At 42.6% G+C, this 26,233-nt stretch overlaps 1 protein-coding gene and 1 non-coding gene across 2 annotated transcripts in view; both read left to right on the top strand.

Annotated features, from left to right (window-relative positions):
- The first annotated feature begins 987 nt into the window (after positions 1-987).
- The window catches only part of RIPOR2 (RHO family interacting cell polarization regulator 2), an 83,370-nt gene continuing 58,124 nt past the window's right edge, over positions 988-26,233 (top strand). The window contains exon 1 of the mRNA XM_057699862.1: positions 988-1,218. The gene's annotated coding sequence lies outside the window, so the exon portion shown is untranslated. The remainder of the gene's footprint in view (positions 1,219-26,233) is intronic.
- On the top strand, positions 18,916-19,022 carry LOC130832199 (U6 spliceosomal RNA). The gene has a single exon (XR_009048271.1). It is a non-coding gene; the product is annotated as a U6 spliceosomal RNA (small nuclear RNA).

The raw sequence follows: 26,233 nt of genomic DNA, 5'->3' as shown, positions 1-26,233 counted from the left end.
GACGTAGTTGATTAGGCTATGGTTGTGGTGGTGGCTCAGAGTCCAGGCTGAGGATGCGGTCTCCTTATCACAACTGGATAAGGACACAGTGTCCTCAAATGTTCCCTTTTGGTCCATACCTATGCTCATTGACTCTTCCTCCCTCACAAGGCGACTGAATCTCAAGTTGGGGAGTGGGGGTTGGACATTGCAGTACCATTCTATTTAACATATTCTACGAACAGAATTTACTCAGGATGGTGGCTTTACAGATAAGGAGACTGAGGCATAAGGGATTCCCTGTTTAAGGACGGAGGCAGAGACCTTGTCTCTGGGTCCTTGTAGACTCCCAGTCTTGGACAGTTTCCACTCCAGAGACTCTTTCTATGGAATGTCTTTGTCAGATCCACACTTTCCTAAAGGAAAGCTTTATATATAGTTCAAATCTGCCAAAACAAAATAAAAAACAACTCTGTTTCTCCCCATTGTTATAAGATTTCTGTGCTCAAGCAAGCCCTAGTGGAGAGCCCACACAAAGCAGAGGTCAACTTTCCAACACAACTCTTGCCATGGGCAACCAACTTCACCCCCCAGCACACTCACCACCACCACCACCACCAAAGTCGCCCCAACGCACTGTTCAATGCACAGCCTCTCTTCGAAAGCCCAAAAGGTTAACCGAAAGGCCCTTTCCTGGCCTCGGCTGGTCTCCCCTGCCCTCTCCCTCCAATGGACTCGGTCCCCTGCGCGAATTTCCAGGATAACTCCGAAGTGGTGACACCAGCTAGTGCCCAGGAGCTCAGCGTGGCCGCGATCAGCTGGACGCGGACAGCAAAGCGCAGCCCTCGGACTTGGGCCGAAGTAGCTGTCAAGCAGCTGGCTCCCCCACCCCTCCCCGCCCGGGTGACGCGGGCGGCCCCGCGGCCGCGCCCCGCCCCCCGCGCTCCCCGCCCCCCGCGCGGCCGCTGCGCTCGCTCCGCGCGCCGCCGGCCCCGCAACTTCAGCCCGCGCCGCCGCTGCCGGGAGCGGACGCGGGAGGGCCGCCGGCGCCGGGGCCTGGACGCGGGGCCCCGACTGCTTCCGGAGACCCTTTGTCCCTGGAGCCGAGGGAGCGCGCTGGGGCTGTCTGCAGAGCCGGAGGTGCGGGCGGCGCGGGGCATCGCACTGGCACGGAGGCTGTGATTCTCAGCCGGAGACCTCAAGTGTCCCCCTGTCATGACAAGGAGCCTTCGTCTTTAGGTGTGTGCACCTTTCTATTTGTTCTTTTTTTGCTTCTGATTTTGCTGACAACCCGGGTGAGGTCTGTGTGGCGGGGGTGTCCTCGGCTTCAATGAGTGTTGCCTGTGAAGGAGCCGTTGGGACTGGGGCGTCCTCGGCTTCTTCCGCCGCCTGGGAGGGGTCGGGTCTCTGATGCCCACAGGATAGAGACGCTAAGTTGCTGAGCGGTAGGGGGCACAAGCACTTTTGCAGGCAGAACCGAGGGATGCCCAGGAGAGTGGAGGGACCGGCCCAGAAGATGGTAAGGGACCGCGGCTGTGCCCTGGGGCTGGAGCATTTCTGGGGTGAGGGCACGCGCGGCCGGATGTTAGGTGCCCTGGGCGGGGGGCGGGGGGGGGGTGCGAGCGCCCTGAGATGCGGGTCCTGAGCGGCCAGCTGCCACCGAACGACTTCCCGCACTCTCAGCGCCCCTGGGGAGTCCAGTTTAGGGCGAGGATCGCAGTGTCCGGGGTCCTAACTTGCTCCCAGGCTGCCCCCAGGATTCAGCTTGGCTGCGAACCAGCCTCATCCCCGCGTGTCTGAATTCCAAATTGACAATGTGGGGTGGGGGGGATGAGAATTGGGAGGAGGGGCAAGAAGGAGAAATGTGTTGGATTGATGCCGACCAGGGTCGGAAAAACGGGGGGAGGGGTGATGATGCACCTGAGGACGGGAGGACCCCTCCAAGTTTCTGTGGCTTGGGAGGTGGTCTAGAAAAGGGAAGCATTTGCAACTTTGTTACCGCAAGACTGTAACCTATCCCCCTCCCCCAGGATAGAGAACCTCATTTTAGAAGGGGGTAGGTGCTGTTGGAAATTAGACAAGCGGAAGCCATCCAGATGTTAAGGTGGCAGAAGCGCTGTGCCAGCCCCTCGTGCGAAGTGACAGCTCCCGCAGGAGCAAGAGAGCAAGTGGAAAAGCAAGATAACCAGGCGGATTTTGTTGGGGGAGGGGCGGGGGATGGTACAGAGGGAATGTTGGCAGCGTCGAAGGTTCTTATCCTGAAGATACCAACGTGTTGCTCGAGTGATGGAGAGGAAACGTTTAAGCTTTTGGTCCGGGGGAAACAATCATGATTGTCTTGGGAAACATGTTGGGTCTGTCTTTCCTCCCCGCTCCCTACTTCCTCCCTGCTCCCCACTTCCTCCAAGCTCACAGCCATGCACTTGGTTGAAGTTCTAGGACTGTGACTGATCATCGCCCCCATTCGCAAAGACATCGCACTTGGCGCTGTGTATGGGACTGGGCATCTCCTGTGAGCATTTGTCCCTTTGTTATCTGACACGCGATCACTTCTTCCTTTTTGTTTTCTATCAGGTTTATCTGGCTTTAAGAATGTTCCTCTCCTCCTACTCACCCCCACCCCAGCATATTCCTATTCACTTATTTCCCCTCTTCCTCTTGTTCCTCCAGCCTCTTTGGACCAGCCTCTGAGTTTTCCCTCTAACCCCCACCATCTACCTCCATTGTGTCCCCACCAGACAGCTTTAGCTGCTGTTCCAAGTGAGGGATGTCAGCTGTGAACTCTTGCAGAAAGAGCATCATCAGGCTACTCTCCAGTGGTTAATTAGGAAGCAGCCAGTGGCTAACCTTCTCTAGGAACAAATCACAGGGGTGTGTCTACTCAGGGTAACAGCCACTAGAGGAAAGGGCCTCCCTGCTCTTCACCAGCCCTCCTAGCCCAGCCCTCAGGCTCAGCCTCTTGTGCCCAGCTCCCCCTGCAGTTGAGATACTGCCAAGTCCTGGCTCTTCCCCAGGAAGGTGATACATGTGTCTGTCCAAAAATCTGCTGCATCCAAACATCTGAAACCTGAATACTGCAGAATCTGTGTAGTAAAAACGTACTGCATGTGTTGCTTTTCTGAAAGAGCCCCGATGGGTGCTGCTTCTCTCTTCCTCTGCCAGGCCAGTGTGGGATTTTTGCTCTGAATATTTTATCTTCAGGATAAATATAAAGAAAAACCAAGCTAGAGTGAGGAAAAGCTAAAAGCCTGAACTAGGGACTTGCATAAAATTCTGAGTACCTGAACACAAATGTCAGCAATGGCTCTCTTTTTGTTGACTGCAAAGTCAAACTATTTCCAGCAGAGAAGGGACCCGTCCCTTTTCAAGGGTGACCTGGAGAAACCAAGGGGCCTGGGAAGGAGATATTTATATCTACAGGTGTCGGTAGCTAAACTCATATCAAAATTCTACTCTTTAGTATTGAAGTCCATTGACTTGGGGCCCTGCTCATGATGGCCAGGTGTCCTACCCTGTCTGAGGTTGCTGAATGGATACGTCCCTAGTGTGGTAAAACCCCACAGTGCAGCTGTGATACCAACCACATGCTCACTTCTGAATATAACCAGATCACTTCTCTGCTATATTTTGGGTTAATCCACAGATTATTGGCTCACCCCTTGGTGTCAAGAGACTAAAACACAGACGAAGGCAGTTCTGGAGGGTGAGCAGCGCAGCCTGCACGTTCCATATTAAATATTGGAATTGGGCGAACAACAGTCCCTGGGGTTGAAGCATTTGCAAACCAGTGTTTTATTTTACTGTTCATTGCATTCATTGGGTTGGGGAAAAAAGATAAAAAGCTGTTTTGTGTCTATTCTGAAAAGATGTCAGAAGTCTCAAAACAGGTTCTTGCTTTCTGTGGAGGAAGTGGTGGTAGAAGTGAAAGTCTGTTTTATTTATACAGTGGGCGCTCCTCGGGGCAGTGGCACATTTGACTTTCCACTTGGGCCTCCGCTGCCCTGGTGGCCATGAGCAGGGCCTCCTGCTTCTGAACAGCTCCTTTACCAAGGTTATTTTCTTCTGCCAAGCTGAACTCCACGAACTGGAGGAGATAGACAGCTTGTGTTTGTAGCCATTCAACCAGAAAAGAATACCAGCTGAAAACAGACAATGAAGCAGGGGAATTGGGGGTGGGGAGAGGAGGTACAGATAGGCCAGCAGCACATAATTGGTTCCCCAAAGGCAAACCTAGATGTGGGATGGCTCGTAAAGCAGTTGTCATGTAAACACCCCACAGTGTGATTATTAGAAAGATCTGTTCAGCAAAGGAGAACGATTATGACTATGTGCCTTTTCATCTGGAGGGAACCCTCCTTCGGCTTCATTCCTCTCTGCTTTCGAAATCATTGCCTTATAGATGGCTTCTCTGCACAACATCTTCCCCCTGAAAATGAAAACCTCCCCATTGTGCACATGGCAGCCTTTCAGCCGGTCCAACTAAACAAAAGCACTCAATGCACAGATCTTGAATGAATTAATATCGAAAACACCCACACATCCTCCTCCCTCTTCCCATCTCCTCTCTGAGGCCACCAAGTTCCTCTTTGGGTGAATGGCCAAGGTTTGTTGTTGTTGGATGTTTTTGTTTTATTTTTTATTTTTTTAACTTAATTTAATTTTGTTTTTGTTTTTGGTCACAGTGCACTCATCCCACTTTAGTTGGAAGTATTCCCTAAAAATAGTAGATATTTTTCTCAGAATGTGACCAGCTATCTAGAAAAGATCATTTTACACATGGCCTGATGCTGGGGCACCCTCCCTGAAAACACCATCAAGAAAAGAAGCCACTCCGATTTATTTCCTTGTGCCCATTGTTTATATGACACTGATGAGCACTGCGTGGAGGAGATGAATGTTTTCACACGTCCATCACGCTAATTAAAAAGAAAATTAGATTTCTTTTCAACAGGGAAAGCAAATGAGGCGCAATATTTCTATGCTGTGTTTCATAAGATCAAAACAAGCTCTCTGCCAGACCGCGGAGGGCAGAGTCTCAGACAAAGGGAATGCTTTTCACACCATTTAGCATTCGAAAATATAATGAAATGATTAACAATCATTTTTATTTCTGAGGTGGATTGGAAGTCCAAGTCCTCAGTGTTATGTAATTTAAGGGAGTACTTGGATCTGGACAAAGTTAGATTTTTCATTTAATATAAAAGTGTAAGATATTGATTATACCTTCTAGGAAGTGCATAGTCTGGTAGAGAAGGAGGAAGAACCCAGCTGCATTGGACAGAGTGCTGTCCACACATGTCTTGGTTTGCCCTGTATACATCTGTTGTTGCAGCATAATTATTGATAGCACCCCTTTCGCTCAGGATTATTCCAGTTTGCTCACCCTAGAAATAAGGGCTTTGGGAGGTCAGAGAAAGGAGAAGGCGGCTGTGATTGAAATAGTCAGTGAAGATTTCATCCATGAGCCTATGGTAAGATTACAGATAAAAGAAGGGAAAAGGGAAGACTCACCAGATAAGAAGGCTAGGAAGATTGTGAGCTCCCTGAGGGCACAGAGGATCTGTTTTGTTCATTCCTGGATCCTCAGGGCTTGCATGCTACCTAGCAAATCATAGGCATCAAATGGGAACTCACTGGCTGTGACCTAGATTTAAGATCAAGACTGAAGGTAGGAAAGTTCAGGACAGCGAGGCAGTGTGCCTGGCAAAGGTCAGATGGGCACGATTACGAAATAAGGCTATTAATAATGGTGATGGTGCTAAAACCAAGCTGCTGGCAACGTCCATCCCGAAAAACAACCTGTGTACAGAAGAGCAATGCCTTGTAACTCTTTCTTGTATAAGTCACTTGTCTTTGGGGTTTAATGCTGTGGCTTTCACCTCTAGCACTGGAAGTGATCTCTTCCTTCTCAAGCAAATTGTTCAGGAAGGGACTGAAGGAACAATGACTCCATTCTCTTCAAGCTTGTCCCCTTCTGTCCTTGTCTTCTAGGAGGACATTTGGAAGAGAGGCAAGGGCAGGGCGGGGGGGGGGGGTACCTTACAAATATAAAAGCAATACAAAGAGCACATGGTTTCTCCTCCCCCCGATAGGAGGAATAAATCCAAAGTGACAGTTTCCTGGAGCTAGTGCAACTCCCAAGAGGTTATTCCTAGAACAACATTTGCTTTCCTTACTTTTTGCTATATATGAAGGCCTGGAGTGACTTGGTCTTGGCTTTACCTGTGACAGTCCATCTTCTAATTAATGTGACCCCCACTGATATACAGAGGTTCAAGGTTAACTTCCCAAAATGAAGATTCCATTATAACTACCAGGTAACCCTTGAATGGCAATGCCATACTTTTCATTTATAAAGTTATTTAGCAGCCTTTTAGCCACTTTGAAATGATCCGTATCTTCTGAAATTGTAATATAATTTAGTATTGTCTTGGTGATGGTTCACCCTCAGAAATATGTGAAGCTTAGAAAAGAGAGAGATAGATACATACTGGGATATAGCACTGAGAACATGCATCAGGGTTCCGTTGCAGATAACAGAATCTACTCGGCAGGAAGGATATAAAATAAAATGATCTACGGAATTGTCAGGTCAGGAAGGCAAGGGAAACACACTCTAGGTCGAGCTTTCTGGAACAACTTTGAAAATCATGTTGTAATGGAGTCACTGCCTGATCAGTAATCAAGAGGCTGCCTGCTGATTTAGGAAGCTACTGCCTCCAGAATGAGGCTGCCACGGCCACGATCAGGAAACAGCTAGCCAGGAAGCCACCACAGAAAAACCGGATAGTCCATGAAGGTGACTACCAGTGTTGACAATAGAAGAGGCCAAAATACAGCATAGTAGGCAAAATAATGTGACCCCCCTCCCCCCCCACAGATATCCGTGTCCTAATCCTTGAAACCTGTGAATGAAGATATTACCTTACATGGCAAAAGGAACTTTGCAAATATGATTAAGTCAAGCACCTTGGAATGATCCTGGATTCTCCATGTGGGCCCAGGCTAATTTCATTGGTCCTTAAAAGCAGAGAACCTTTCCCAGATGTGGTCACGTGACTATGGAAGAAGGGTCGGAGAGATGTAATACTGCTGACTTTGCAACTGGAGCAAGGGACTCCCTGGTGGCACAGTGGTTAAGAATCTCCCTGCCAATGCAGGGGACACGGGTTCGATCCCTGGACCAGGAAGATCCCACATGCCACGGAGCAGCTAAGCCCATGCACCACAACTACTGAGCCTGCACTCCAGAGCCTGTGAGCCACAACTGCTGAGCCCATGTGCCACAACTACTGAAGCCTGTGGGCATAGAGCCTGTGATCTGCAACAAGAGAAGCCACTGCAATGAGAAGACCGTGCACCGCAATGAAGAGTAGCCACCACTCTCTGCAACTAGAGAAAGCCCACAAGCAGCAACGAAGACCCAACACAACCAATAAGTAAATAAATGAATTTTCAAAAAAAAAAAAGAAGGAAAGAAGAAATGTGGGTGACCTCCAAGAGCTAGAAAAAGCGAAGAAATGGTTTTCCCCTAGAGTCTCCAGAAAGGAACACACCTGTGTTGACATGTTGATTTTAGCCCAGTGAGATCCATTTCAGACCTCTGACCTCCTGAACTATAAGATAAAAATTGTGTGTCACCTTATGCCACTAAATTTGTAGTAATTTGTTACAGCAGCCATATGAAATGAATACCTCCCATCATTTCTGCCTTCAACTCTCATGGCAAGTACACCTGGTGGAAGGCACCTGCATCAGGTGCAGAATCCGAGCTTGCAGGGGATTCTGGGAAATGTTGTTTTCAGCTTCTGGGCTTCGGTATTGAAAGGCACCGAGAGGGGGTAGGAATGACGTCGAGGGCCAATCACTCATGCCCGGTGCAGCTGCTGTGGGAACGCCTGGGGAGCCTGGGGAACCACAGGTGTATATGCACGGCGCCCTGAGGGACGGAGGCACGTGAACATGCAGAACAGAATTGGATGCCTGAGATTTTTAGGAAGTTTAACAAATGCTATTAAGTCATTAAGGCACAAGGGGGAGGGGAGACGAAGGCATCAGAATAGTTGCCTGTTTTACCACCTTGAAGTTACTGTCTAATCTGTTAGCTATTGCTGGCAGGGTGGTACTAAGGAGAGTTTGTACGTAAGTATCAGTATTAGGGATAATTATTGACATACTACAACTTTTCTCAACTTTCTACAGTCTATGTGGCAGACTGTATTCTCCAAAGACGGTGTAACAGTATCTCCCTCAACAGCATCTCCCACCCCACAGGCCCTTCCTACATAGTGACTTTGATACTCTTGCCATTGAGAAGTGAGATCTTTGTTCCCTCCCCTCAGAATCGTGACTCTCTTGACTAATAGAGAATGTGACTTGCAAGGCTAGATCACAAAAGATAACTCAGCTTCTTACTAGCTCTTGAAGCCATCAGCCACCATGTAAGCTATCTGACTATCTGGAGGTTGTCGTGCTGTGAGGAAGCCCAAACGAACCGACCACGTGGAGAGGCCTGCGACCACAAGAAGACAGAGAGGTGCCCGGCCCGCCACCAGCTCCTCTGGTCCCTACTGCTCCATGTCCAGCCACCATATGACTGCATGATAGACCTTGAACCAGACTGTCCAGCAGAGCCTTTCCCAGCTCCTGACTCACTGTTGTTTTAGGCCACTGAATTTTGGGATGATTTGTCACGCAGTAATAAATAACCGGACTGGTCCATGCCATCAGATGCAGAAAAAAAGGTCAATTAAAACCACAGTCTTGTGTTATTCCTATCAGATTTCTTCACTGTGAGGTAAATAGCATGACGGTTGTCAGTAGTAGAATAACCAAGTCTAAAGTCCACCTTCTCCTGCTGTAGAATATTGGCCTAAGAAACTCATTCTTAAGATATGTATAGAAGCAAGCAGTTTGTTAGTTGGTTTATTGGGGGAGGATTTAGGAAAAGGAGAATTGGTAGCATTGAGAAAGAATTTCAAACTGGCTAATTCAACATGTGAATAAGCAAGACTCCCGGTAACTTCTTTTGAAAGTAGAATTGTCTCAGTGTGGCAAGTAGAGGTGCTGCAAATCTTTGCTTTGGGGAGTGTCATCAAATTAGGGACCCACTTAGGAGATGGAGAAAAAGAGATGAAACACAGTCGGACTAACACACGATGAAGTGTGTGAGCCCTGCCTCCCCAGCAGGCTGACTGCTCTGGTTTCTTTTTCTACCACTTCTTTTTTGCACATGCCTCCTTCCTTGATACCTAACATTTACTGCTCCTGAAGTGCAACTTCAAGGTCCCCTTGGAAATAGTACATAATAATACAATTAGTCTAAGTCATAGTACCTTATGTTTCTGTGGGGTTTTGCAGTTTTCAACAACTTTCATCACATCCATTATCCCATTTACACCAGAGAACCCCATGATGTAGGCAGGGCTAACATTAATGTCCCTGGTTTCACCAATTAAGAAAGAAAGCAGAAGGACCAGCTGGCTTGTCTACAGCCACGGAGCTAGTATGTCTAAGAGGCTGGGTGAGTGCTGAGCTGTTCTCACCCCCATTTGGGGTCTGCCATCCCAGAATATCCACTCAACTGGCCTTTGTAGCAAAATCATGTTAAGCTGAAGAGAGGGAGGGGTGACTTGTTCTGCCTGCCCACCACCTTCGGTCACCAAAGCATGGCCTATTTGAAGCCCAATTCATTGAGAGCCTGAAGCATGACTGTCTTCTCTTATTACCTGACTAATAATCTCAGTTTGATACTGTATTTTGCAAGTGGAAACCTGCCCCGATAATGACATAAGAAAGGTCAGGAACTGCTCCCTTTGCTCCCATGACATCCCTAAAAAAGCTTGCCCTTTGAATTTTGTCAAATGGTCTTTTGCCTAAAATAGGATAGAAATGACATGTGCTGTTTCTTTTTTAAGGGTTATTTATCATTACTTTTTTAGATCCTCAATGTGTGCTTCTTCACATTAAGATATTTTCCAGATGTAATTTTTTTTTTTGACTCCGAGTATTGCAAAATGGTTCTCCCGCCACTAGTGGAAGAAAACAGCCAAAGCAAGAAGAGGCTAGGGGCTACATTAATTCAAGGTGCTTTCATATATGTGAACATACAGTTATCATGCTAGAGGTACTAAAAAAAATATTGAGAGAATGTGTAGTTTTCATTTAAGGAATGAGTCTCACTCCTTTGCAATCTAATCAGGGGGGAAATAAATGTAGGTTTACCTTGCATGTAGATTCTAGGTACCAAAAAGACCTTCGTTGCATCTTCTCCCTGTGAGTAAATTATGTGATTATTATCCTGAATGTAGGCACAGGGGAGTCTGAAGCCATTGCAACTTTAAAAAATAAACCCAATTTCTGAGTTATAGATGTGTCCACTTGTATCTCACACCACATGTTGACATAAAGCCCCTCTTCCATAGTGAAAAATCAGATCTAAATAAAGTGTTTTATATAATAATATTAATAATAATAGCTATCATTTAATAGCATTTCCGGTTTATCAGGCACATGTATTCATTTATTAAATTCTCACAGTGACCCCAAGGCAATTACTATTATCATCTGTCATTTATAGATGAGAGAACTGATGTTCAGCAAAATAGGTAAAGGCAGAGTACGATTTTATTTTTTTAATTTTTGATTTTTTAAAATTTATTTATTTATTTATTGGCTGTGTTGGGTCTTTGTTGCTGCACACAGGCTTTCTCTAGTTGTGGAGAGTTGGGGCTACTCTTCATTGCGGTGTGTGGGCTTCTCATGGCTGTGGCTTCTCTTGTTGCAGAGCATGGGCTCTAGGCACATGGGCTTCAGTAGTTGGGGCACATGGGCTCATTAGTTGTGGCTTGCAGGCTTAGTTGCTTCCCCGCATGTGGAATCTTCCCGGCCCAGGGATCGAACCTGAGTCCCCTGCATTGGCAGGCAGGTTCTTAACCACTGCGCCACCAGGGAAGTCCCAGAGTACAATTTTAAATCTGGGCTGCCTGGTATCTGTCTGGGCTGTGACTGTGGATGTATATATACAAAGACCCCAAATTCCGAGTTTCTGCAACTGCTGCTTAGTAGCATGTTCCACAAGCCTGAGTTCGCCCACAGAACTCAGCTGGGTTGTGGTTGCCAGGTCATTTGGCTTAGCCACTTAGTACTCAGATGCTCCACACAGTTTTTAGGTTGAGATTCTTAGCTGATATCAAGGCATTAATGAGACACTTCAGGATTCTATTGTAATCACTGAGAAGCTCTTTCACATTATCCAGCCAAAAGTTTCATTAGTCCAGCTAAGTGAGCAGTGTGGCTGTGCTGAGAGGGACCGGATCATGGGGAAGCAGAAACTTTTCCTCTGAGTAAATGATGCGACCTGATAAATGATGCAGTGTCAGTGGCAAGCCTTCCCCTTCCTCATGCAGACACCTGTCTCTTACAATGCCTGCGAGATCTGAAAACCCAACTGAAGGGGAGGGAAATGGAGAAAAAGCAAACTGGAGAGAAAAAAGGAGTCATGCCTTCTCTTTTAGAAGCACTATTGTCTAATCTGAACCCACATGTAAAGTGTCCCTTGATCAATTTTGTCTTAATTACTGAATGTAGGAAAACAAGATGATTGTTAATTCATGCAGTTTAATTTATGCATAAGAGAATTACGCAGGATAATTACCTGCAGTTGAAGGAAATGAATAGTGTCAGGTCTGGTTAATCCATGCATGGTTCACCCTTCCATCCCTCTCTCAGAAAAGACTTAAAGTGGCAACCAGTGTGTGTGATACTGCATTGGTTTGTTAAACAGAAGTATTTTTTGCCTTTGATTTGCATCACAAATAGAGTTCTCAGATTTGGACTGACTACATTTGAATATAATTTTCAGAACAAAAGCTTTGATTCACTGACTTAACTCCTGTTTGATCCTTTCCAGAAGTGCCCATTTTTAAAATCAGTGCAAGAGAAATTATCTTCACGGGCCCTGAGTAAAATTTCTTTCATGGGAATAATTCAAAGGGAAGGATGATTATTTCATTTATCGAGATTTATGGGGGATTTATAATAATGATTGCTAGTTTCCACACTGTCCAGAACCTCCGGGAATCCCATGGCTTCCAAAAACTAAAACTGAAACAAGCAGCTGGAACAAATTATGGGACAATGGGTGGACACGGATGGAAACATCCTCGAGACTTTTGTCAAGCAATAGAGAGCTGTTAAAGTGCTTTTGAATTCATCTGTGGTAATTGGGAGAAGAACGAGATTTGGTTAAAGTTTATTTTAAAAAATTATTCTTCACAACTTTTCAAAAATTTTAGACAGGTTACAATAATATACAATTAAAAAAGAGAATACGTATCAAAGGCAGGAGCTCAGAAAAGTCAATATTCTAACTTTAAAGAATTAATGTTTATGCTACAATTGAGCAGCAGATTTTGCTCTGAACTTCCTTGTAGCCAGACGAAAGGGGGTACATACTTGGTTATCACTGAACTTATTGCTATCATGAAGATGGACATGCAAAATACAACACTTCCTCAGAGGGCCAGTTCTCCCAGCAGTGAATTATAAAAGAAATGTCTTATGTGGGAACATACACAGAGGGGGTTAAAATGAGCTCATTACACCAGAGCATTGCAGTGAAGTTCAAAAGTCAGCACTTTGCACGTTGACCTTCACTCTTATTCTCTTTTCCCTCTATCAGGTTCTCCTAAAGATCCAAAAGGAGTAATCAAAGGAAACTTCATGAAGAGAAAAAGAAATATATGTATATTTGGCCTTCAATTGCTCCGTTTTGGAAAAAAAAAAAAAGATTTAACTTTTGTAAGGCACCGTTACATGACAATCAGATTTTTGTCTTCAGACAAGTTTAGCCCTAGGAGTTGGGGGTGACGCCTCCCTCCTACACGCCTTCTCAGGGGAGCCCGGCTGAGACAATTGAGTCACAACTTCATGATAATCTTGTTACAGTGCCGGAATTCAGCACTTGATATCTTGGGTTTTAGCAAGGCCAACTCGATTAGCAAAATGAAGCAGAGCATAAAAACATAAAACTTTCATTATTTAGGTAACGCCATTTGTCTTTTTATCTTGACCTTGATAATGATGGTGCTGATGGTGGTGGTGGTGGTAGCACGCATCCGTTTTACTGAGTACATACTCCTTGCCTGGAGTTATGCTTTACAGGCTTAATGTCCCTTAATCCTCACAATAACTTAACGATATAAATGTTATGAGAGCCCCATTTTAGAGAAGAGGAAACTGAGCAGAGATCGTCATCCAAGGAGGAGATTCACATCAATTGTGAATCTGATCTTAACACACACCACACAACTTGAGGTGTCTGTGTGTGCACGTGTGTGTTTAAGCTTCTGGATCCTGCCACTTCTTTGCTCTTACTTACTGCTTCTCTCTGTCGCTTACAAAGACACTGACTGTGACAATCTCTAAGATTCTGTCTAACTTGAGACCCTCTATTAATTAGAGCTGTGATGGCATGACATTGTCTCTGAGCTTACTGTCAGGAAATACATAACGTATATATATATTTGTTAAGTTTGTGTACTCTCATTTACTAAGACAAAGGCTCCCACTTAAACCATTTTCCTTGACTCTGAAAGTACTAACAGAAACATAACTGATAAATTTGATACTGCCCTTCCCTGCTGAGAACATTAATTGTGGCACACAGCGTGGTCTGAAATCCAGCTCTGGAAGGCAGCAGGAGGGTAGGGGGTGCAGTCACTGGCTGTGTCCAGCCACCTGTCCACGCTGTTGCCCCCTGTTTCTCTTCACCCTGAATACCCCAAGCTGAACAGTTGGAGGGCATCTGCTCTTGGGGCTGGAATACCCGCACTGCTGACTCGGAAACAATAAACCCATCCTGCCAAATGATATATTTTTGGTACAGAGAAAAATTTTGTCCCTCCTAGGGATCAAAATACATTCTTACATGAATGCATGCCATTTTTTAAAGACATTGCCTAGTTCACATTCCACATTCTGCTCATCCCATTGGATTGTACTCAACACCCACATTTAATGTTCTCTGTACTTTCAATTCCAAAGTCTTGGGATGAGGTTTAAGAAACACACAGTGTGAATGACATCCTTCAAAAAAGAAAATGTTCAGAGCAGCTGGTTATCTGGAGGGCATCCTCTGCAAAGCTCACAAATCATACCATAGAAAATCAACTCTTAAAAATGCCTGCTTGGTGGTAAAATATCCTAGGATCTTGTGCCATATTTAATACCAACTGCATTTTTTTACTTAGGAAGAATCAACTTTTTTTTTTAGCCCCCTCTGCAGATATTATATAGTCTCTACTTGAAGTCTAGCTCAGCTAATTCAAGAGACTTAAGAGTGCACAGTACTTATAAATGAGATCCTAGGTAAACTATAAAGCTCATGAGATCAACCTCCTTTGAAAGTTTTCTCCTCTGGGAGATGCACAGGAAGTCTCCATCTAGACCTCATTAAACTGGAGACAACTTGATAATACATCCTTATCACTGTAAGATAAGAAGAGGGAATGCTATTCTCTGTTCTAAGCACTTTAATTCATTAGCCTATTTAATTTTCACAGCAAACTATGAGCTTGGTTCCTTTCCCAGTTTTTACAGATGAGGTAATTAAGGTCTGGAGAGGTTAAGCAACCCATCAAGGCTATACAATATAAAGTGGTACTGCTGGGCCACAAACCCAGGCAGGCTGAATTCTTTGGTCTCAACAGCCCTGAGATGGAAGGCTCATTTGTTTTGTCAGCACACAAATGGAAAGTTGGAAAGCAGAAGATTAGATGACCATGAGTTCCAGTCCTGATAGGCAGTTACTTTTGAGCCTTTACAACAATGGAAAAATTTTTCTTTTAAATCCTAAGATTCCCAGAGCCATTCCTTTTTGCCACTAAATAAATAAGAGAGACAGTTTTGTCCTGTGTTTCTAGTAAAAACTGCAATGCCTTTTTCAAATATTCTTTTGTAGTGGAGTTGGAATCAAGTGACTAACGAACATTAATGACGCAATTTTTTACATACTGAAAGAGTGGAAGGCAGATGTGATCAAGCTTATGGCATACTGTGTGTAGAGAGGAAAATTAAGCCCTAGGAAGATTTTTTTTAAGTATCTCTGGCCAGGCTCCACCCCAGATCAATTAAAACAAAATCTCTGGGGATGAGGCTCAGACAATCACATTTTTAAAAAGCTCTCCAGGTAATTCTAACATGCAGCCAGGTTTGAGATTCTCTAAATTATATTAGGCTCTTTCTAGATGTTATTGATAGTTTTATCAATAGGAAGGTGCAGAGGCTGATATATAGGTTAAATATTTATTTTAATGCAGGAAATATCTTCAAATAAACCCAATAATTCAGTTCCTAACAGTGAGCATACTTTCTGGATTTAGTCACAAGAGTTTAAGGTACAAGGCAATACCCCTGAATAGCAAAGATTATCCATTCATTTTTGTTGAAACCTAAAATGCTGTTATTATTGTTATACATGTTATACTGTGTTATAATGAGCATCTCGTTGTGAGGAATGGTTATGGAATAAGAAAATAAAAAGCAAGGAGAGTGATAGTGAGACACGGATATTGAACACTCTGAGCACCTGATCAGTACTGATTAATGATGTCTGTGGGGCCACAGGGCATTCTGAGTACTGATGACCCTCCACTCCAAGTTGATGGAAAGTCACGTTAAGAAACAGGCAAAGGGGACTTCCCTGGGAGTCCAGTGGTTAGGACTCCATGTGTCCATTGTGGGGGGGGCATGGGTTCGATCCCTGGTTGGGGAACTAAGATCCCGCAAGCCACATAGCGGGGCAAAAAGAAAAGAAAAAGAGAGAAAGAAACAGGCAAAGAAAACTGGAGGAGGAATTCTGCTTTCTTAGCTAAAGGAAAATGGAGATGAATAGAAGCAAGACCACATGTGGGAGGTAGAAACTCTGATTCTAGTTCCAGTTCTGCCAACAGTCTTGTTGGAACAATTGTCTACAGGTCAATTTCCTTACCTAGGAATCATGGTAACTGTCCTACCTAGTTTACAGGGTTGCTGTCAGGATATAGATGTCAAAGCATTTGGAAAAGTAATCTGCAAACATGAAATGTTGTTATAAATCTCCTCATTAGGTGATACTACAAACAGCTGTGTGGCCACCAAAAGATGCACCATTCTGTTCATTTTTATTCCGCAAAGGGTCACCTATTCCAAATTCTTCTACATTTAGCATCAGGTACTCAGTTCTTTGGAAGCTCCATATGGTGGAGAGGGCCTCTGTCAATTGCCTTGAACACCTAACTTCCCTATACAGAGATTGTTTCATCTTTTCATTTTTGCGTGACTAATGCAAATACAAAGCTCCGTGCTGCCAGTATGTTCAAAGTATGTATTTGTTTCTCAAGTCCTGACAGCCTTAGACCGCTCTGTGCCCTTGTCCATGGTGAAAGCCTCAGAATATTCCCACAAGCTTCTCCCTACAAGCCAGAGGACAGAGGCGAAACCTGAGGCCCCCGACCACACAGCTCCCCTCCCTGTTGATCTGCTCTATGTCCAAGAGAGATGGTATGGTCCCAGTGTGGGTTTCTGTGTTTACACAGATGTTGGTCTGGGAGGAGTCGAAAATTAGGTGAATCTGGAATTTATTAAAGACAGTTAATTTGACCACCAATGTGGTCAAATTATAGGCTTCTTGTTGCTTTGACGTGGGATTGGGTCGACCCACCAAGCGAAAAGGCTAAACCAAATCTCCTTCTCCTTCTAGAGAAAATAGACAGATTTCCCTTCTCCCTGACCTCGTCTTTATCTGCACCGAGATTCAAGGAGGATGGGGTTATCGTGTATGACATTCATCCTGCATCTCCCATTCTTACCTTCACTGTGTTCTGAAGTGCTCCATAAAGGGGGTGAAGGTTAAGAATTCCTGTCTCTGATACTCTGCTTGCCTGCTTCATGCTAGATGCAGGCCCTGACTCCCATATGCTGTTTGGGATTGCCTTCTTATTATCAGCGCTGGGCCAGCAGACACCCAATAAATTAAAATGTTCAAGTATGCACGCAGATAAAGCAGATGGGATAACAAATTGCTAAAAACCCATCACCCAGTGCAATGATTGTCAAGAATTTTCCACACTTGCTTCATCCATCCCTTTTGTTATTGTTGTTGTTAAAGCATCTTAAAGCAAATCTAGACCATATGTCATTTCACTCCTACAAGCTTCCGTGGGCATCTCAAAAGTGTGGATGTTTTCCTGCATGATCCTAATTCCATTTTGCACCTGGCAAAATGAGCAATATTTCCTTAGTATCATCTAATATCGAATCCATATTAAAATGTCCCATCTCAAAAATGACTTTTTTCAGTAAGTTTATCATCATGATCAAAACAGGGTCTACACATTGCATCAGGATGGTATGTCTTTTGAGTCTCTTGTCCTTTCTCCTCCCTTTTTTCCCATGAATAAATGATTTGATCAGTAGGGAGTCTGAAGCCCCGTGAAGATCTGTCCAGAGGAAGCCTATTACCTGCTTTATTTCTTCCAGGCTGACCAAAGAATCACTAGCTCACTCTACTGTTTATAACTTTGACCAGGCTGACCAGATGGTGGGGTGGTGGAGACAGTGGCTGAGGACCCTAGAAAATGAATGAAAACCACTTTCTCACTAGTGAACCAGAGACAAAATTTAAAACAGAGCCAAAGAAGGCCAAGCATTTCAGAGTGAGATTTGAGTCCCAGAAAATAAAAAGTAGCCCTTCAAACAATTCTAATGTGACCCAGAGGATGGAGTGAATTCATAGGGAATGGCCTAGAACAGGGTTGAAACTGGGGAGAGTCAGGTGATGGAGTGGTGCCGTAGGAGAGACAGGTTGTCTTAGGAAGTCTTCCAACCCCTCTCTTTCCTGCTCTATAAACATGAATCTGCTCCCCTCTAGGCAGATTGGCTAAAGGCACGAACCGGCGAAGGGTCACAGCCAGCTAAAAGCGGAAGTTAATTTGCTAGCTGAGTGGGAGCTCGGTGTGATTTTAGACATTATGTGGGCATCTGAGAGGGGAAGCAGTGCCTTTGGGCTCAGAATCCAAGTCATACAGCATTTCACATGTGTACAGATAAGCCTGTAATGTATTCTTTTGTCTTTGCTGTTGGGAATTTGCCACATGTTGGTGGGGCTAGTGTGGGATCCATAAACATGTGCTCTTTCTTTGCACTAAATTGTGCTTTAAGCTAAGGATTAAAGGAACTTTGTGCTTCATTCCTGTTTTCACAGCTTCAAATCCTCTGGACAGAGCAAGGGATAGTAAGAAATGATTTTATGCCCTTGACGTACCGTTAAGAAGGAACATCATTCTGCTTTGTTGGATCATCTAGGTGTTTGCACATTGCTATACCTAACTGCTTCGCATTCTGGTTATAAATTATTTGGTTTTGGCAACCAGAAATAACTCAGCAGATGTTGTTCATATGACCACCTTCTTGGTATGCAGCAGCAAGGACCAGTGATGAAACCACTATCCCTATTATAGCAGTTTAATTTGCTAAAATTACCATGCAGAGAACATGTGTACAGGCCTCTGGGAAACCACCCAACTTTGAAACTGCTGGCATGTGATGGCACTTTCATACACGGCCTTATTCTCTTCAGACCACAGAGTAACTTTCTGACAGTGAGTTCTTCTGAAATGTCATCATTTGTGCCCTCCTTTTTCTCTTTTTTTCTTTTTTTTTTACCACCTCTACTTTGTTTAGTAATAATTCACATGACTTCATACTAAACGCCACAGGTTTAGGGAGACCCAAGTAAAATTATCAAAGAAATTGACTTCAAGGCAGAGAGAATTAACAGGACAGATACACTTCTCCCTATTAATACGTAATGATTGGGAAGTGCCGACATTCAACTAGCTCATTTCCTTAATAAAAAACATCTTTTTATTTGCATGTTGCTTAAAAATAAAGTTAGTGCTTGCTTCTGCAGCACCTATGCTAAAATTGGAACCCGACTGAGAAGATGAGCACGGCCCCTGTGCAAGGATCACATGCAAATTTGCAAAGCAGTCTATATTTTTCTATTATACATAAAATAGATAAGCAATAAGGATTTACTGTATAACACAGGAAACTATATTCAATATCTTCTAATAACCTATAATGGAAAATAATCTGAAAACATATATATATAAAACTGAATCATTTTGCTGTACACATGAAACTAACACAATATTGTAGTAAATCAACTATACTTCAATTGAAAAAGTTAAAACATAAGATTTAACAAACATTTCTATGCCACTATCAGACTGTAGTGGAAACACAACAATATTGCTTCATGTAATAGATTCACTCCAATACCACTATCCCTTTATCGATGATTAATTTTCATAATAAGTCTGTGTTATGGAAAGTCTTTCTGTAAAGTTAGTTACATAAGCGAATCATTCCAATAGCTAACAAGAAGCACCTGAAGTTGATCTGAACACACCATCATTTACAGACTTCTAAAAACTGCATGACGCAGGCTGTAATCAAGAGATCAGAACAGAGACTGTGAATACTAATGCATATCTTCCCACATAAATTCTTTCATCTTCCTTCCTCTGGATGAGCCCTCACTATTTTTTTTTTTTTTTTAGTAGAAAAAGCCAAGTTAAAGAGCTCCAGGGGCCAAAGCTGAGAAGGCGTCCAGGTGTTCTAACTCTGCATCTCTTGGTCCCTTTGAAACCCCTATGAGCTGCACTTTATACCCTCATGTATTATATTCAAGTCTATAATAAGATGCCTGAATGCTAAGCATTTGAAGTGCTGCTTTTAAAAGTGTTGTCATAACAACAGGAATAAAATGACAAATGTAACTTGAGTTTGAAAAGACTGCCTTAGTTTCAAGTCCATTGCTTTACCTAAATAAGGGCTTAACTGTCACCTCCTAGTGCAAACGAAGGCTGTGATCGTATGACGTTACCATAATTGAGTCAGTGTCTTTAGCTATAGTTGCCATCACATAAAATTGTCAGTCAGTCCTCCATCAATGCAATTTAATTGCTCGGATGGCCAGAAATAAATTAATTGACCATAAGAAAAATCTATTAGTTTGATTGTGTAGGCCATATCTGAAAAGCTTTAAGATAATTTTTTATCCTTTCTCTGAGATGAACTATACCATGTAGCTTAGTTATACGGCTCAATTCCATTTTCTACCAGACTCTCATGCCCACGAACGAATACCAATGTTGGTCACCCATGCTGGGCAAGGGAGTGGTGCATGATGTGTGATTATGCTACCTGGCACACTATTGGGTACATTCTTCTAGAACCTAAGGATTTTTTCTCTTTAAGCTGTCCAAAGATGTAGCTCCATTCTAGTGAAAACAATAAAAAATATAAGCTTAATATATATGGAATCTAGAAAAATGGTGCTGAGGAACCTAGTGACAGGGCAAGAATAGAGACGCAGACGTAGAGAATGGACTTGAGAACACGTAGGGGAAGGGGAGGCTGGGATGTAGTGAGAGAGTAGCATTGACATGTATTCTCTACCAAATGTAAAATAGATAGCTAGTGGGAAGCTGTTGCAAAGCACAGGGAGATCAGCTTGGTGCTCTGTGATGACCTAGAGGGGTGGGGTGGGGAGGGGGGAAGGGAGGCTCAAGAGCGAGGGGTATGGCGATATATGTATAAACTTAGCTGATTCACTTTGTTGTACAGCAGAAACTAACACAACATTGTAAAGCAATTATACTCTAATAAAGATGTATTAAAAAACGAGCTTATAAAAATGGTAATTTCAGTAAAGTGAAATAACAATAGAAGATGTCGGTGCATTTTGATGCTGTTTTGAAGTAAAGAAGCCACAGTCACCAGTAGCTCGAAATGAGTTGCCAAGCTCTAGGGGTAAACAGGCTACGTGCAAGAAAAGCCTGAAGGAGTTGATAATGCCAGGCATGGGGCCATTTTCTTCTATATTGGAGTGTTGTTTTTGAATCTGATGATCAAATAATAAGGATTTCTGGTGGGTGTGTTTTTTTCTCAGCAGAATCAGCCAAGCTGTCTATGAGGACCATGTTTCCAAGAAATTTTCCCTTTTGATGTACATGGTTTTTACTGGGTTTTAAAAATATATAGGTAAATTGACTTCTTATTGCTAACAGCTTTGACCTTCATTTAAATGCAAAATGTTTTTCCCTTCAAACCAAGAAACAGTTGGTCCTGTTCTGATGTCTAGTTTGCACCAAATGAGGGTCTCTGAGTGTTCCAGACTTTGCATTTTAAAATGAGTTAGGACAACATTAGTCAAAATCCATTCAACCCCTCTTGACATTTAAGCAAGTTTTATGTCCTGAATCATTTCTTTTCTAATTATTGTGAGGCCAGCTGCTTCTCCCTGCATTTATTTAATCCACCAGAATGGAAGAAGAAATGGAATTTTCATTTTCCCCAGGCTGAAATGGTGTCAATTATCTAGAAGTTCCTACAACTGACTGTCCCAGGGAGTCGACATGCAATTAATGTTTCTTCTTTACTCTTCAAATGGTTCAGCCAGGCCCTTAAAATAGCTTCACAGTGCTCTGCTGTCATTGCTTTGAGGGAGAAGAAAAGAGAAAGAAAGAGGAGGACAGTAATGTCAAGTTACTTTATTTCTGCATATCTCTTCACCTGTAAAGTATGTATGGTTTTATAATTAGTGCATTCTATTTGATGGGTAAAAGTCAGATATATCTTCAAAGGGCTCATTCTAGTTAGCAGAAGAGGCCATTACTCCACACTAAGATTTTTACATACGTTTTATCTCATTTTCTCCTTGCGATGACATTGGTGACTTAGGTCTTATTATCCTGATTTTATTGACAAGAAAAATTGGAGCGCAGAGAGAACCTGGGTGAAACCTGGGACTAGCCTGGCTCCAGAGACAATGCTTTTCTATCCTACCCTGCACTGAGCATCGAAGAAGTTGGTACAGACAGGTGGTACCTACACTCAAGAAGTTTGTAGCTTATTAAAGAGATGAAACATTCAGGGAAATAATTATAATACACTGAGTCCTTGAGTATATTAATTCCATTAATAACTGGAAGTTTTGTCAGAAGTAGTCACAGATGTAGAAAACAAACTTACAGTTACCAATGGGTAAGGGGGGGAGGGATAAACTGGGAGATTGGGGTTGACATATACACACTGCTATATATAAAATAGGTAACTAATAAGGACCTGCTGTATGGCACAGGGAACTCTACTCAGTACTCTGTAATGACCTATATGGGAAAAGAATCTTAAAAAAAAGAGTGGATATATGTATATGTATAACTGATTCACTTTGCTGTAGAGCAGAAACTAACATAACTTTGTAAAGCTACTATACTCCAATAAAAATTAATTTTAAAAAATCAACACAATAAAATAAAATAAAACCAAGCTTTGAAAACAATAAATAAATAAATAAAATAGAAGTACAACAGCAAAGAATAATTGGAAGTTTTGTGGTTCACAAGGCAAGATCCCTCTGGTTGAGCTGGTTGATCTGCTCAGAAAATGGTTTTTGTATCAAATGAGAGTCATGGATCAAACCCATTGGATAAAATAAGAATCCATGAATCCATCCCGACAGTCCTGACAATAAATAAAAACAAATAAATAAAAGGATTCAAGAATGCTCTTACAGTAAAAAACAATGATTGAGTGTAAAGCATACCATTTGCCACCATCATAGTAATAATTGATTTGGGCAAAAATTATCAATGGATGCTAAAACTTCCTTCTGGGTTAAAGAAACAAGATACTTGTATAGCCTCAAAGTACCTCCTTACTAACCACTTACCAGTTGCAAAGGCAAAAACAGAAACTTTCCAGGGGAAAAAGTCCAACAACACCTTAACCAAGTGATCAAAGTTAACATCACCAGTAATGGGACCACGTGTCTCCTTGTGCCATCTGATGCAGTGCCTTCAGAAGGACAACAATACCACTTATGTGATGTCACTCTCAAAAGAGCACAGCCTAAACCTGATGACGAGAAAACGTCAGAGAAGCCCAAACTAAGGCACGTTCTATAGAACAACTGGTATGTACTCTATGAAAATGTCCAAGTCATGAAAGACAAAGAAAGGACAAGGAACCATCCCAGATTAAAGGAGACGAAAGGCACATTTCAAGAAAGGCTGTGCGTGATCCTGGATTGGCTCCTGGCGTGGGAATGGGGGTGGGGGGACAGTATACCAAACATCATTGGGACAATTTGTGAAATTTGAATAATGTCTGTACATTAGATAATAGCATTGTGTTGCTGTTAAATTTCCTGATGTTGATAACTGTACTGCGGTTATATAAGTGAATGACCGTGTCTTTAGGAGATACACGTTGATACATCATATCTGCAGATTGCTCAATGGGGAGGAGCAAATACACACACACGTGTGTGTGTGTGTGTGTGTGTGTGTGTGTGTGTGTGTGTGTAAGTATGTATATACAGGTTGCTCTCAAATAATTCAGGAAATAATAATGTGTATATGTGTATGGGACAAGACAACAGAGTACAATGTGACAGATGTCAACAAATGGTGAATCTGGATGAAAGATATATGAGAACTTTTTGTTCTTTTCTTGTAACTTTTCTGTAAGATTCCAATTATTTCAAAATTAAAAAAAAACCAAACCAGTCATTGGCTTTTGAACCGAGCTTCCAAAGTACCCATGGTTTTAGTTTTTATCAGTCAGTATTTAAAGTAGTTCTACTTTTTTAATAATCTGAAATTTTCTATGTTCACAAAGATGCTAGTTTGTAGCTTCCTTCACTTTCACCTGTTCAGATCACATCCATCCTTCTGGATTTAGCCAACATTGTATCTTCTCTGTGAAAATTCCTGGTTGTTCCTGTCTCATTAATCTCCCTCTCTATTGAGAGAACTGTATTGTTTTAAATTATTATTAACAGCTAATTGTATTAAGCACTTACTAAATACCAGGCATTGAGTATATTAATTCATTTGCACCTCAAAAATCTTCTGAAGTGTTAGTTCTTCTGTACAAATGAGCAAACTGGGATTCAGAGAGGTTAAGTAACCTGCATAAGTTCAAACAGCTATAAACTGTAGACCCCAAATAGAGCCCAGATTTGTCTGACTTGGGAGTCCACATTCTAATCATCTCAGTCCTATTGCTTTCCTTGGAGCATTGAGAAATAGGCATCACTTAAAATTTCACTGTATGTTATTTCTTACATATTTCTTACATCAGAAATGATCTCCCATCTGCATTATGTACAGTCATGTTTTCTTCTCCCATTAAATTATTAAAACTGTTTATAGCAGAGATCAGTCTTTGGTTCTTTTTGGATCTTGAACAACATGTAGCACCCTGCCAGTGCTGACTGAGCACATAATATGTACTTAATAAGTGTGTTGATTGAGGAGTCATGGAAAATATGGAAAGAAAACCATTGATATCAATTTCCAGAGATTCTGAAAATGAGTTCCTTTTCTTCCAAGTTGGTTGAACCTCAGACTTCATTATCACAATCTTTGTATTTCTCAAGCACCTAACTTTTTATAAAGTACTTCCTCGTTTTCTGTATGTTTTTAAACAGAAGTTCTACCGTCTATAGGTGGGAAGTCAGGTTAGGAGATGTCCAAGTAACCTCATGATTGTAAGATCAAATGATGCTTTGATCTCAGTTGAACTTTACAATGCTTGTCTTTTAAAATGGGGAGGAATTACTACTCTCATTCTCTAGATACCAAATTTGAGCTTCAGCAAGTGTAGTATGTGCCCAAGAGGCCAGTAAGAATACCTGAGCTTGGTTCTTCCATACTCTCACTGAGAAGTGAGTCTATGTTCTCTAAGTTTTTTCATCCATTCACATCACTTGTCTTAGTCAATCAGTGTAATATCTCACGCATGTATTTATTGTTTGATTAGCAAACAAAGCTGACAACTGAGAAGTAAACATTAGCCTTGCCTTGGTTTATTTTAAGGCAGTACACTGCAAAAAAAAAAAAAAAAAAAAAGCCAATGACCTAACTATATCCACTTTTTTTTTAAAGATTAGTCAACTGTTCTGTAATAGGTACCTTGCACCACATAATAAGCAGACACCTATTTTTAGGATTCATCTTAAATAATCATTTAGCATAGCAGGCTATTTACATCTGGCCCACATGCCTCTTTCAGACAACTGAATTATACTTCTGCTCTTGACCAAGATGTGGGGGAGCATAAACAGGATGGCATTGTTAGGGGGAGAAGAGCAGAGGAACACAAGCCAGGCATGAAGAAATGACTCAGAAAGCACAGTGGGGCCAGTGTGCTGCGTCGTATGTGGTGTCGATGGGGAAAAGGATCAAATCACGAAAATATGCAACTCTCAGGTGGTTGCTTATTGATTGAGCTTTTCCTTTTCAGGTTCTGATTCCTTGGCACTTCCTCTTGCAGAAGGAATGGTGACTTTTTCTGGAAATTGATAGTGATTTTCCAACAGCTTTGTTGATGTAAAATTCACATATCATAAAATTTATTCATCTTAAGTATACAGTTTGAGTTTTAGTAAGTGTATACAGTTGTGCAACTATCACCACAACACAGTTTTAGAACAGTTCCACCTCCCTCCCCCCACCCAGGCTCTCTCATGGTCCTTTGCCTGCTCCCATCCCTGGCACCAGGCAAACACCTGGGTTGATTGTGTCAGTAGAATTGTTTACTTTTGCCAGCATGTCACCCCAGCAACCTGCCAACTGACCTACTGGCCATCCCCTTATCTCAGAGGATCGTCTCAGCCTAACGTGGAGATGGTGTAGCTTTGTGTCTGTGCAACTACTGATTTCTAAGTCGACATTCTCCCCACGTGAGAAATGCTTTGGTGAAAACTGACATACCCTTACTAACTTCATTCAGAAATCATAGATGTCTGTTATATTTTCTGTCAGCAGGGGGGATCTTCCAGAATTACCTGTTTGTGTTCTATTTTAGAGAATTTGTTTAAGTGAATAAAAAACACCATAAAAACCTTATTCTTCAAGAGTTAAGACACTGATGTTCAGTGTTGTGTTTTTTTAATGTCATAATGTTTGATGTTCTGAAACTCCAGCATGTATAAACGCTAATCCGCTCCCTTGTTTCCCATAGAGAGGCCCAGGTGTCATCCTTGCAAGGGTCCACTTCGCCTTTGACCATATCTTAAAATCAGAAATAAAAGGCATATATAACGTAGACTGGATGGAGTCCCTTTTATTATCCAAAGGAGCACATGGAATGTGAGGTAGACCTAAGTACCCTCTTAAAGGTGGTTGAAGGGAAA

This window comes from Hippopotamus amphibius, chromosome 11 (genome assembly GCF_030028045.1).
Source record: "Hippopotamus amphibius kiboko isolate mHipAmp2 chromosome 11, mHipAmp2.hap2, whole genome shotgun sequence".
NCBI lineage: Eukaryota > Metazoa > Chordata > Mammalia > Artiodactyla > Hippopotamidae > Hippopotamus > Hippopotamus amphibius.
This window is presented reverse-complemented; position numbering and strand designations above follow the sequence as displayed.